The sequence below is a fragment of the Cebus imitator genome, unplaced genomic scaffold, assembly GCF_001604975.1.
Source record: "Cebus imitator isolate Cc_AM_T3 unplaced genomic scaffold, Cebus_imitator-1.0 Scaffold2, whole genome shotgun sequence".
Taxonomy (NCBI): domain Eukaryota; kingdom Metazoa; phylum Chordata; class Mammalia; order Primates; family Cebidae; genus Cebus; species Cebus imitator.
Window position 1 is genome coordinate 506,558 of NW_016107317.1, and position 13,094 is coordinate 519,651.

Sequence of the window (13,094 nt, forward strand, 5' to 3'; positions counted from 1 at the left end):
AAAAAAAAAAAAAAAAAAAAAAAAAAAAAAAAAAAAAAAAAAAAAAAAGAAATGAGAACTGAGTCTGAATGCAACTTCTTCGAAATAAAATTGATCAAGTTAAAAATTCTTTCTACAATTAACTTTAAATCTTTCTACCATACAAGTTTTTTTTATTGCAAAGATACCATAAACATACTCCCACCTACAAATACTCTATCAAGTTCTTGGGATTCCCTGGGCAGTTAGTCAAGGTCTCTGTAATTACCACTGATGTCTGGAGAGCTCCTGTTCATCTCAGCAAGTACTATAAAGAAGTGCTGACAGACTAATTACTTAGGGTACAGGAAGGCTTTATGGCAAGATGACTGGACTCAGAATTAGAAGAATTCGGTTTTTTTCTAGTCCTGTCCTTATAATGATCTGCTCCATGACCTTCACTAAGTCACAGTCTTGCCACACTCAATGGACTGAAATCTATATAGCCAAAGGAGGTGCTTTCACTCCCTCTGGGAAAAGAAAAAATGAGTAAGGTATTTGCTTTCCAACCTAAACATTCTTGTTATCCAAATCCAAACACAGGATCCAAACAGATTCTGATAAATTTTCAGATAAATGCCTTGCTATCCAAACCCTCATTATCCACTAAGTCCGCGCCAAGGAGATTTGTTTGACAGGAGATACTCATATATTTTTAATACTAAATTAAAAAACAAGGCCCAGCTTGGTGGCTCACACCTGTAATCCCAGCACTTTGGGAGGCCAAGGCGGGCGGACTGCCCGAAGTCAGGAGTTTGAGACCAGCCTGGCTAACATGGTGAAGCCCCATCTCTACTAAAAATACAAAAATTAGCCAGGTGTGGTGGTGGACACCTGTAATCCCAGCTACTTGGTAGGCTGAGGCAGAAGAATTGCTTGAACCTGGAAGGTGGAGGTTGCAGTGAGCTGACATGGCACCATACTGCACTCTAGCCTGGGCGATAGAGCAAGACTCTGTCTCAAAAACAAAAAACAACAACAAATAACATGTTAAGTCTTATTAGAAGATAGTACCTTTTTAACTGAGCCTTGAACAAGACCCTGAAATCTCATTGAAGTATTTATCTTCATCTCCTTGAGTTACATTGTATTAGACCTTCCCCTACTTCAAAACTCCTAGAAGTGCAGGAAGTTGAGAGGGAGTCATCTCTCATTTTGCCTTGTTCAACTCAGGCATAATTCAGCCAGACGCCTTGGGCTCAGTGCAGGGTCCTCAGCGCAGCAGAATGGTAGGCAGTTGACAACTATGTCACCTGCAGAATGTAAAAGAGTGGCCTGGCCTCCAACCTAAGTGTCTGTCTATATATTTTTTAACACACAAGCAGTTAAAGTTCTTCCACTTACTGAAGTTCTTAAGGTAGCCTGATGGGCTGAATCCATAGATCCGTTCTAGAAATCACAAATTCCTTTGTGTCATAGTTCCTCAGGATCTGTACCTTACAGTTTCATGGTTTCATTTCTTACCATTTCCAATTATGACCTCCAGCCACACAAAACTCAGTTATTTCACAGTTCCATGTTGCTCTCTTGTCCAAGATCTATGTTGTTCTCTTGTCCAAGAATACCACCCTCGCACCGCCCCATGCATGCACACGTAGAAGTACATACAGCATACACATGTGAGCAAGCCCCATGATTATACAGCAGAGAAAGTAAGAGCACAAGCCTTGTACCAGAGTTGCTGTCCTGGCTTTACCACTGCCTAGGTGTCTGATCTGTCAAGCTGCTTAAAAGCCCTCCGACTCTTAGCTTCCTCATCTATAAAACAAGGATAAAATAATACCTCACAGAGTTATTGAGAGAGTTAGTTAATATATCACAAGTATTTTGTGCCTGGCATAAAGTAAAGCACTCAAGAAGTAGCAATGGTTGTTTTTTTTTTGTTATAGTGATCAGACATTCAGGACCTAGTGCCATCTGTGAGGCCTTCCTCCACCTCTGATCTACAGCTGATTGCTTAGCTATACCTCCTTAGGACTCATCTGAGACACAAGTAGAAAAAGGAATGCCTGTAAGGTTACATTTCCCAAAGTGTGCCCCAAAGCACTAGCGTCAGAAGCTGACAGACAGGATAGTGCTCCAAAAAGTAAGAGAAATATTGCATATCCTAGCTCCCTGAGAGTCACAGCACATATTAATGTATTAAAAGCTCTGAAAAGCATCTTCAAAGAAACTGGTTTCATTTATTGAAGTCTAGTAAGTTTCCCCAAACTTATCTGACCATGGAATTCCCCCTAAAATATATCAATAGCTAGTGGAATTCACACTTATGAAATGCTACACTGGGGTCAAAGCAACTGCTAAAATGGAGTTAATGAGAACTCCTACACCTACAAGTATAACCCACAGACAATCTCAAAAAAGGGGGATCAGCCAATATTGGTATATGAGTGCCCACTGTTTAGAATTTATGCTTTTGTTTCTATTCGTGTTTAGTTTCTTTTCAGTCTCTCTAATTGAATAATACAGACATTATTTAAAGTGAGTTTTTTCCCCAAGGTAGTTCTTGTAACAATAAATGTTAAAGATTCTCATCATTCTTTCCTTTTCTTACACCTACCCAACCTAACAACTGACAAGCACTATTTTAATTATAATTTAATTGTATGATGTTAAATTTTAACATCTGTTAACATGTAGTTCTGGCGTTTCTTTTTTTTTTTCTTTTTTTTTGAGACAGGGTCTCACTCTGTTGCCTAGGCTAGAATGGCATGATTTCGGCTCACTGCAACCTTTGTCTCCCAGGCTCAAGCGATCCTCCCACCTCAGCCTCCTGAGTAGCCAGGGGTACAGGTGAGCGCCACCACACCTAGCTAATTTTTGTATTTTTTGTAGAGACAGGGTCTCCCTCTGTTTCCAAGGCTGGTCTTGAACTTCTAGGCTCAAGCGATCTGCCTACCTTGGCCTCTGCTGGGATTACAGGAATGAGCCACTGCGCCCTGCCAGTTCTGGTGTTTCTCTAAAGAACTGTTTTCATATTTTTTTCTCTTCTGGTTCTAAATAGTTCATGGAATGCTTGTCATTTAATCCAACAAAATGACCTAGGAAACATGGAAAAGCCCCATCTCTACCAAAAAATGCAAAAATTAGCCGGGTGTGGTGGTGTATTCCTGTAGTTCCAGCTACTTGGGAGGCTGAGATGGGGGGATTGCTTGAGCCTAGGAGGTTGAGGATGAAGTGAGCTGTGATCGCACCACTGCACTCCAGGCCTGGGTTGCAAAGCAAGACCGTGTCTCAAAAGAATACATACATACATACAACAAAACCATATTCCAGTAAATGTTCTCAAAGAGAAACCAGAGAATCCCAGGAAATGCCACTTGAATTCCATTTTAACCTTATGTACTCATAGAACGTACTGAACATTTATCATGTGACTGACATTACCCTAAGCACTCTATAGGTGTTTACGTACTCTTACAACTCTGCTATGAGGTAGGTGTTATTACTATTCCCATTTACAGATAAAGCTCAGAATCACATAATATAGGTTCAGACTCACGTAATAAAGGCTCAGAATCACGTAATATAATAATTACAAGAGCCAGGTTTTAAGTCTACTTTTGTAAATCCTATGGAATTAGCTTCCACTCTCCCTTGAATGCAGGGACAGCCTTGTTGATGATATTCATGGGGTCCCGGCAAAAGCCCATGGCCCTCTCCCAAAGTGATGGAAGCTATATCCCGAAAGCTATATCGTTCAAAAGCTTCAATGAGGGAGAAGAAAGATCTGACAAGACCAGAGAAAGGAGAATCTCTTTAAAGGCAATTTCACATGACACCAATAACAAAGTTTACAGATGAACTAGGTGAAAAGTAAATATGGTCACTGGTTTGTTCATGACCACCATTTACAGGTTGGTAGTAAAGCTGAGACTGTGTCTTGGCTTTCAGGTCACCCGCCACAGAACAACTTTCAGAGGAGATGCAATTTTGCAATAGTCATAAACTAAGCCATCAGCCAGGCTATTTGAGGTCCAGCTCTATCGTTAATTAGTACAGTGATCCTAGATCACTTTACCTTCGGTGGACCTCAAAAGTAAGTGTGGCTCTAGAAAATTCTGAGACAGAAAACAAATAAAAGAGAGAAAGAAACCATTATTCAGCCTCAAAACAAGAGCCAAACAAAGCAACACTAAATTGTAAAACACGTTACAAAACAAGAAGCTTCTTTTTCACAAATCTTTTCAACTGATCTCTAGAACGAATGCAAACAAATATTTTAAAAATATTTAGCAGATTTAGCTGCAATCAGAACATTCATTTAGTGCTCAGTTTGGCTTGAAATGTCCCAAACTGTGGCTCCCAGTCACTTCCAGAAAACACTACCTCAGCCAGAGTACATTTTCCCTGATCTTTATCTATGACAATGTTCCACTCTGCTGACATCCTCCTTCATTGACAGTTTTTTCCATTCACTGACCTTTCATTCACTGCTGCACTCTAGTGACTCCAGTTTCATTTCATTAATTAACAACAGATGAGACATTGCCTGATTTCCCTTGAACCTCTAAAAACTATCTGCGGCCTCACCAGCAACTCAGTTTTGAAACATGTTTAAAATGTCCCTCTTCCTTTCATAAGTTCTCTTACAACCAAGATCTACTTCAGAAGAAAAGTTCATTTATGCAAACTTTCTGCTCTTAAATGGCTGACAGAGACACAAAGTAAGTGTCCTCTTATCTGTCTTTGTCATAACTTTGTTGTCCCATGGACTCCAAGCTAGATTTCATTACAAGACATAACATCAGTTCACGGTAAATCTGCTATTTACCGTGAAAAGCAGTACCGAAAAGCTGAAAAGTTTCTTGAAAACATTTTTACAGATTTTTAAAATTCATCTAAAGACCTGACTCACTGTCCAATCTTGCCAAGTTTCTACTATTCCTAATTTTATGCTGTTTATCATCTGGGAATGCAGAAAACAAGAGTCATAGTAACTTACATGTGTTTCCCTAACACGGACCTGAACCTAAGAATGATGTGGCCCCCCTACCTGGAAGTATCTATGCTAAGAGAAAGGAAGACAAATACACAGACACTTCCAGCCCGCTGAGAAACAGGGATGGACAGTCCCTGCAGGCAGAAAATCATCTTGGCCTCATAGGCAGCCAGACCGCAATGCTAAAACCCATATTTCTGGTTTGCTAGTCTTCCATAAATCCAACCAAAAGAATGCATGTTTACAAATAAAAACATAGATACTACTTCAGACAGATAAAACATTTGGTATCACTTCTAAGGCATTCCTGATTTAGATAACACCTTGTCCTAACTCAGCCATGAAAACATTTTCCTTTAAAGCACCTCCTGCACAATTCCAATCATAAATATGATTTTCTGTCAAAGTTATATGTGAATCACCATTCCATTTTGGGAGGGAAAAATCTGCCAAGTAAAATAAAATACATATAACAACTCTACTAAACAATTCCCATTAGTCACTCTTTTCTCTTCCCTCTCACCCATGCAATCAGTTATAAATCACGGTATTTTCTTAAAATGAAAGTATATTTACATAATAAACAAAAGTAGCACTTTATTGTGGCTTAGTGATATTCTTAAAATGTTTTTAAGGCCAAAGTTCTAAAACAGATCCCTATCCTTTTAGCTAAACTAGAGATAAATGGCAATTCCATGACTTTAAAGATGGTTTCCTGGAGGGAGAGACGGAGGACCTTTCCACCCCTTCATTCAAACAGGGAGCAAGTCACCAGAGATTTATCAATTGACAGAGCTGCCTTCAAGGAAGGCAGAATCAAAGAGAACTGCCCTCCCACCCTATATTGTGAATGGATTCCACGGTTATACAAAGAAATAATATTGATACAAAATTCTACTTTATGGAGGGCATTTTTCTAAAAAGTCATATGCAAATTTAACTTTTGTATTTTAAATCATTTGCAAATAGTTCATATGGTTTCACAGTTTTTGAACTATGCAGTTAAATTCTTTTGTAGTTCTCATGTAGTGTAATTTCTTGGTAAAACAAAACTCCCTTTTTGTAACATAAACACAATCCTTTCATTTGCTTATTTTAGAAAACGTGAAAAACTGAAGTACACCTGCAACTGTAGAGGACAGTTCTCTCTTCTCTCCATACTGGAAAGAAAATCTGTTGCTTTACTATCACACACAGGCGCAACTCTAACATCAAAAATGGAAAATACTGAAAATGTTTATTTCACAGTAAAGTACTTTAATTGCTCTTAAGAGTAATTCTATTATGCCTTAGTCTGACATGTCTGATTTAGGCAACTTTGTTCTCTAGACCCTCAAAAACAGACTAAAGTACGGTTAAAATTCTTCCAGGATCAGCAGACAGTAAACATGGAGAGTTGAAACTAGTTGAAGAAAAGAAAAAGAAAAGCAACATAATTTCATACCCCTAAAGAAAGCAAACAAAATATGCAACTAATTTTCAATGTAGATATTTTGAACTGGATAAGCCAAGCCACACAGCTTTGGTAAATTATTTCTAGGAAGGTAGAGAGTGTGGCCTATTTTCCACAACATTAGCAGCATTCCATCTATTTCCCACATAGCCAACTCTCCAATGAGCTGCACTACAGAGAAAAATCCCAAAAGATCTAAAGCATTAATTTTAAGCTCTTATTCCATCCACTCCCTATCTACTGGAGCACAGACCAAGAGGAGAGCGGATAGATATGCATTTCTGTGGAGACCTTTCAGGAAGGCTGACAAGTAGCTTACAGCTCACAAAACTTATATAAAAGACGCCTCCATAAAAGCAAACCCTATATTAAACAGCTCTATCACATGACACAGCTGGGAAATGGGAAATTCTATCTAATTTTGGTAGCTATGACATATACAACAAATGAATGAAACATTTTCAAAGTACCAGCACACAAATCACTAAACACTAAAATTATGCAACTCATAATTTCTTATGACTCAGAATGTCCAGATCTTATTATAACAATATAATATCTAAATCAACTCAATTGGCAACATCCAGATGTGTTTGTTATTCTAGAAGGAAGAGTTCTCAGAAGATTTAAAGTGATAACTATTTTGCTGATCTTTTAAATTGGCAATACATAACTATGCCCAGAAAATAGTCATCTTAAAACAAACACCCTTAAACAAACAAAGATTGTTCTAAAGAATGTAACCAGAATAACCAATCAAAAAGAATATAGCCAGAATCTACCACTTGGCTGAATAAAATTAACAAGCTCTGTAAGTAGGAGAGCCAAAGTCACAGAGAAAATCCTGTCTAGTCCCCCGTGACCTTAAAATAGGAAAGACAACTGCCAAGGGAACAGTATCCTGGAACTTCCTGAGAAGGAAGGAGTTAGAAGAACTCTACTTCCATCAGCACAGAAAGAGAGGGTTATTAAGGAAATCACATTTTCTCATTCTCTTTTTTCGAGCTCTTTCACTCAATCTAGAGTTACAGTGGTACAATTTCTTTTTTCTTTTCTTTCTTTTTTTTTTTGAGATGGAGTGTCGCTCTGTTGACAGGCTGGGAGTGCAGTGGTGCAATCTTGGCTCCCAGTTACTCGGGAGGCTAAGGCAGGAGAACCCGATCGGGTTCAAGTGCCTCTCCTGCCTCAGCCTCCCAAGTAACTGGGACTACAGGCACTCACTACTCAGCTAATTTTTGTATTTTTAGTAAAGACAGGGTTTCACCATGTTGGCCAGGATGGTCTCGATCTCTTGACTTCGTGATCTGCCCGCCTCGGCCTCCCAAAGTGCTGGGATCACAGGTGTGAACCACTGCGCCTTGGCCAAGTGGTGCGACCTTGGCTCACTGCAACCTCCAGCAGCTGGGGCTCAAGCGATCCTCTCGAGTAGCTAGGACCCCAGGTGCACACCACCATGCCCAGATTTTTTTTTAATGTATTTTTGGTAAAGATGGAGTCTTGCCATGTTGCCAGGCTGGTCTCGTGCGAACTCCTGAGCTCAAGCAATCTGCCCACCTCAGCCTCTCAAAGTCCTGGGATTACAGGTATGAGCCAACATGTCCGGCCACATTTGCTCATTTTAAACCGAAAATCAAAGATTTCCCAGTTTGTCCTTTTGGGCTTAATGTCCCAAACATCAGTCTAACATTCTCAACCCTCTCTGGTCATTTCCACTGGAAAGACCTACTGACAATTTAAAAATAAACTCAAAGCCCAAACCCCTGTCTCTTTCCTTCGGTGCCCCTGTTCACCTCAGCACCGTTCCTGCAGGCCCCTGGGTAGCACTCAGCCAGCACCCAACACACTGAGTCTCCTCCATGAGGTCTCCTCCATCACTGCCTTCCTGTCTATTTACACCACCCTAGTCTTCACACCTCAGGCTCACACGAATTCAGTAACAGCCTTCTCTGACCCACTTATTGTTTTTTCTACCTGAATTCTACTCTGCTACTAGGTTAAGCATTCAAAAATAAAGATTTTATTTTTAAACTTTACTCTCTGATTTCAAATACCCACAGAATAAAATCCAACATTCTTAGCCAGACAATCAAGATGCTCCATAATCTGGTCAGGTGTGGTGGCTCACTCCCACAATGCAGGTGCTTTGGGAGGCCAAGGTGGGAGGATCCCTTGAGTCCCCAGGAGTTTGAGACCAGCCTGGGCAACATGGTGAGACCCTGTCTCTACAAAAAATAAAAATAATTAGTGGAGCATGGCAGCATGCACATGCAGTCCTCACTACTTGGAGGCTAAGACAGGAGGATTCCTTGAGCCTGGGAGGTGCTGCAGTGGGCTATGGTCACACCACTGTACTCCAGCCTGGGCAACAGGACAAGATCCTGCCTCTTGGTTTTTTTTGAGATGGAGTTTTGTTCCTGTTGCCCAAGCTAGACCATAGTGGCGTGACTGTAGTTCACTGCAACCTCTGCCTCCCAGGATCAAGCAATTCTCCTGCTTCCACCTCTCCAATAGCTGGGATTACAGGCGCCTGCCACCACATCCAGCTAATTTTTTGTATTTTTAGTAGATACGGGGTTTCACCATGTTGGCCAGGGTGGTCTCAAACTCCTGAGCTCAGGTGATCCACCTGCCTTGGCCTCCCAAAGTGCTGGAATTACAGGCATGAGCCACCATGCCCAGCTGATCCTGTCTCTTGAAAAAAAAAAAAAAAAAAAAAAAATCCTTCATAGTCTAATCCCAATCCAATCCAACTTCCAGGCTAATTTCCTCTACCTCCACTCTACACGCACCAGACAAATTAGTCTCCTTACTGTTTGCCTAACACATCTGTGCTTTCCCACCTTTAGGCCTCTGAAGTCTTTACAATCCATTTTATATTTCCTTCTAAGCCACAGACAAGCACAAGTTATACCTCTTCTATAGCAGTATGTTCCCAAAATCAACAAAATACATTTTGCACCCAAACCCTCTAAAAACCTATATATACTCATCATTAAGACAAAAGTTTCATGATATTATCTTCCCTAATTCTGTTGCATTAAAAGAAAAAAAAAAAAGTCTCCTTGACCAGCATATCTAGAGATGGTTTTGCCAGCTTAGAGGCTCTATAAAATTCATACCAATCATTTGAAATTTACCATGGGCCTAGTAACTGTGAAATGATTGTGTGTGTTTTGTGACCTGTCTTACTTCTCCAGCTATTGTGAGCTGCTTATGAATAAGAATTATGTCTTATACTCCTTTGTAATCGCCTCAGCATTTAGCATAGTGCCTGGCACATAAGCAGAATTCAATAAATGTTTATTGAATCCTTCCTTGTTACAATGAATAGCTGTTGATGGACATAAGTCTTATATATTTTTGGTGTTCCGAAGGATTTCCTGATTCATTCAAAGCCAGAAGCTATATTGGTATGGGTGGGGGCACAAACTCTGCTTCCTATTCCTAGACCACAATGCCCCAGAAGACTCTCAGGGTGAGTGGGAAGGCACAGGGCAAGAAAAAAAAAAACATTCTTCTACTACAGGAAAAAAGATAAAATTGGTGAGTGCCACTTTGGTTATCCAAAAGCCAACACTGAATCCTTACTATGATTCTGCCATATCCACAGGACTTTATATGAAAGGGAAAGAAAATTTTTTCTGATGCTCCCAAATGGTGCAGGACTCCATAATGGTGTGAAGAGTCCCATAATACACCTCCATGGCTCAGAGAATCAGGGCATATCCCATAGGAAACCAGTGAACACCAACTATGATTACACCCCAGACAAGGATGGTGTGGCTGTTGGATATGTCTATAATCATCATCAAAATACATAATGAAATGAGATTATCAATAGGGGAAACTTGATGAGTCAAGAGGAAAAAGGAATACAAGTCTAGTATCTGGAGAATGACTCAAGAATAAAATCCGACTAACTCGTCAACTGTCCGTGAATATACAGCTCACTTCTCAGGCTATCTATGTGAAGTGCAAAGCTTTCTAATCCATCTAGCAACAGGCTCTCCCGTAAGACCACTTCTGGGTATTTTATTCTGTTTACATCCTCCTCTTTGGCCAACTATACAGTTTGACAACCTCATACAGCAGTGAGGAAGAAAGGGATAACTGCATTTCACATATAAGTTCAAAAAACATTAAATAGCACCTGCTATGAGCTTCACATAGTGCTAGGTAATGGAACAGTGGTGACCAAAACAGAGGGCCTTCTCCGGAGTTTATGGTTTTATGGGATAAACTTCAACCAGATAATCAGATGAATAATTAACTAATTATGGTAGGTGGGCAAAGGTGTAGGGAAACCAACTTTGCCTGGTAGCTAGGAAAGTCTTGACAACCATGTTAGAATCTAGCAGGAAACACCTAGGTAAATAGCAGAGAGAGGCCAGGGCAGAGGAGAGAGCCTCTGTGAAGGCCCAGGGTGCATGATGTTGTAGGTTTAGAGCGATAGGGAGGATGCCTAAGGAGCTGAGGCAAAACAACTGAGGACTTAAAAGTGGCACTGGATGAAGTTAGCAAGGGAGGCAGAAGCCAGCCACTGCAGGGCCTTGTGAATCAGTTTAAAATTTTGTATTTTAAGAGTACTGATGAAACTGGGAAGTGATGTAATCCGAATTAGTTTAAAAATACAAAATAAAAATATAACTTTGGCTGCAGTGTGAGCAATGGATTGGAAGGAGGCAAGACAGAGCATGTGAATAGATGAGTTAAGAGGCTCCTGGAGTGATCTGAGGGGAGGAATGACGTTCGGTTGACTTCATGGTAGCAGAAGAGCAGAAAATCAGACAGATCCAAGAGGTTGGAAGAAAGATCTGGTGACTAAGAGATGACAGGTGTTGCAACCAAATCTCTAGTAGCTCAGAACACCCATCACCTTAAAGTACAAATTCCTCCTCCTGATTTAAAGAGCTTACATAATTTGATCTGATGTCCTCTCAATTCCCATTTCTCTCCTTCACGAAAAATCCACTCTGGTCTCCTCATTACCCATCCAAATCTATGTTCATTCCTGACATTTTCAGTCACGTTCTCTTTCCCCCTCAGAATGCAAAGAACCCTCCCCACCTAAATCTTATTCATCTTTTAAGGTTTAAAATTCCATTGCCCTAATCAAGTCTTCCTTAACTTCTGCAGACTATACCGAATCATCCCTTATCACCGTATCATACATTTTAGCAGATAATCATATACTTCTCTTTGTTTCATCCACTTTAGGTGCATTTCCCCAAATTAACCACTAGATTCTGAAGGACAAGAGCAAGACTTTTGCTTTTCCAGTATCCTTACCCCGGAGAGCCCAGTCCAAGGCACAACCATGGAATCACCCATCAAACACTGAGAAGCTGTGTGAGTGAAAGGGCTGAAGAAAATGCTGGACCTGGTGTTTCTCTAGACCACACAGCTGCCACAACTGGGGCAAGGGAAGACTGATGTTACTGTTGTCATCTGGGGTGCTTTTGTTTGGCTTGTGTACAATATCAGGATGGGGAACTAAAGGACTATCTTTAATCTCAAGTTGGCTCTCTAGTCTGTTTTTTTCAACAGACAGTCTCAGGCATATGTCTTAGCCACTGGTAGCTGGGAAGGGACATGAGCTGACTTTCCACAATGGCAGGTAGCAATCGGAGGAAAGATGATCCAATTTAGATGAACTCACGCCAACTGAGACTCAGACACAGAGCCAGCAATACACAGCAGCCAGTGAGCAAACAGCAACCTTTTCCCCCAACTTTACTGAAATATGATTAACAAAAATTTTATCTAAGGTATACAGCATGACGATGTGATATACACATACACTTGGAATGACTACCTTGCCTCACACAGCAACGTTCTTTTTGTTGTGGTGAGAACACTTAAGATCTACTCTTTCAGCAAATTTTAAGTATACAATGCATTTATTGTTAAGCATAGTCACTGTGCTGTACATTAGGTCTCTAGAACTTACTCATCATATAACTGAAAGTTTGTACTCTTTAACCAGAACCTCCCCATTTCCCCAGCCCTCCAGCCCCTGGTAACCACCATTCTACTGTTTTTATGAATTTGACTCTTTTAGATCCACATGTAAGTGATACCATGCAGTATTTGTCTTTCTGTGTCTGGCTTATTTCAATTAGCATAATTTCCTCCAGGTCCACCCATATTGTTGCAAAATGGTAGGATTTCCTTCTTTTTTAAGGCTGAACATTCCATTGTGTGTGTATCTGTGTATACAAGATCTATTTTCAGTGACTCTCAGTCACTGTAGGGTTTTAGACACAAGAGCAGTCAATTCCTTAATAATTAGTATACTTTTACTGAAATCCATTAATTTCAATCTCATTTACCAAAGGCCTACAGGATTTGAAATGGATTTACTGAAGATTTCCCTTCTCCACACAAAGGAGAAGAAACACCAAATTAGAGAACAGAATTGATGATAATAGCACAAACAGCAAAATCTGTAACCAGTAAGATCAGGTTCTATTATACTTCCATGAGGAAGGCACAGTAATCAATTCCATTAAACCAAAACTATACATTTATTACACAGAACTCTTATCTGAATCTAGATCCTTGTTATACTGAAAATGTGTAAAGAGTCTAATACTTTTTTTTTTTTTTCACTTTTAGGTCTAACTACAATAGTTAAGTTTAACTCAAAACAAAGAAATGAGTATTTGGCCTTTAACCATA

General features: G+C 40.1%; 1 protein-coding gene across 2 annotated transcripts in view; it reads right to left on the reverse strand.

Moving 5' to 3' along the window:
- The window catches only part of DUSP16 (dual specificity phosphatase 16), a 92,666-nt gene that overhangs the window by 29,102 nt on the left and 50,470 nt on the right, over positions 1-13,094 (reverse strand). The window lies entirely within an intron of this gene.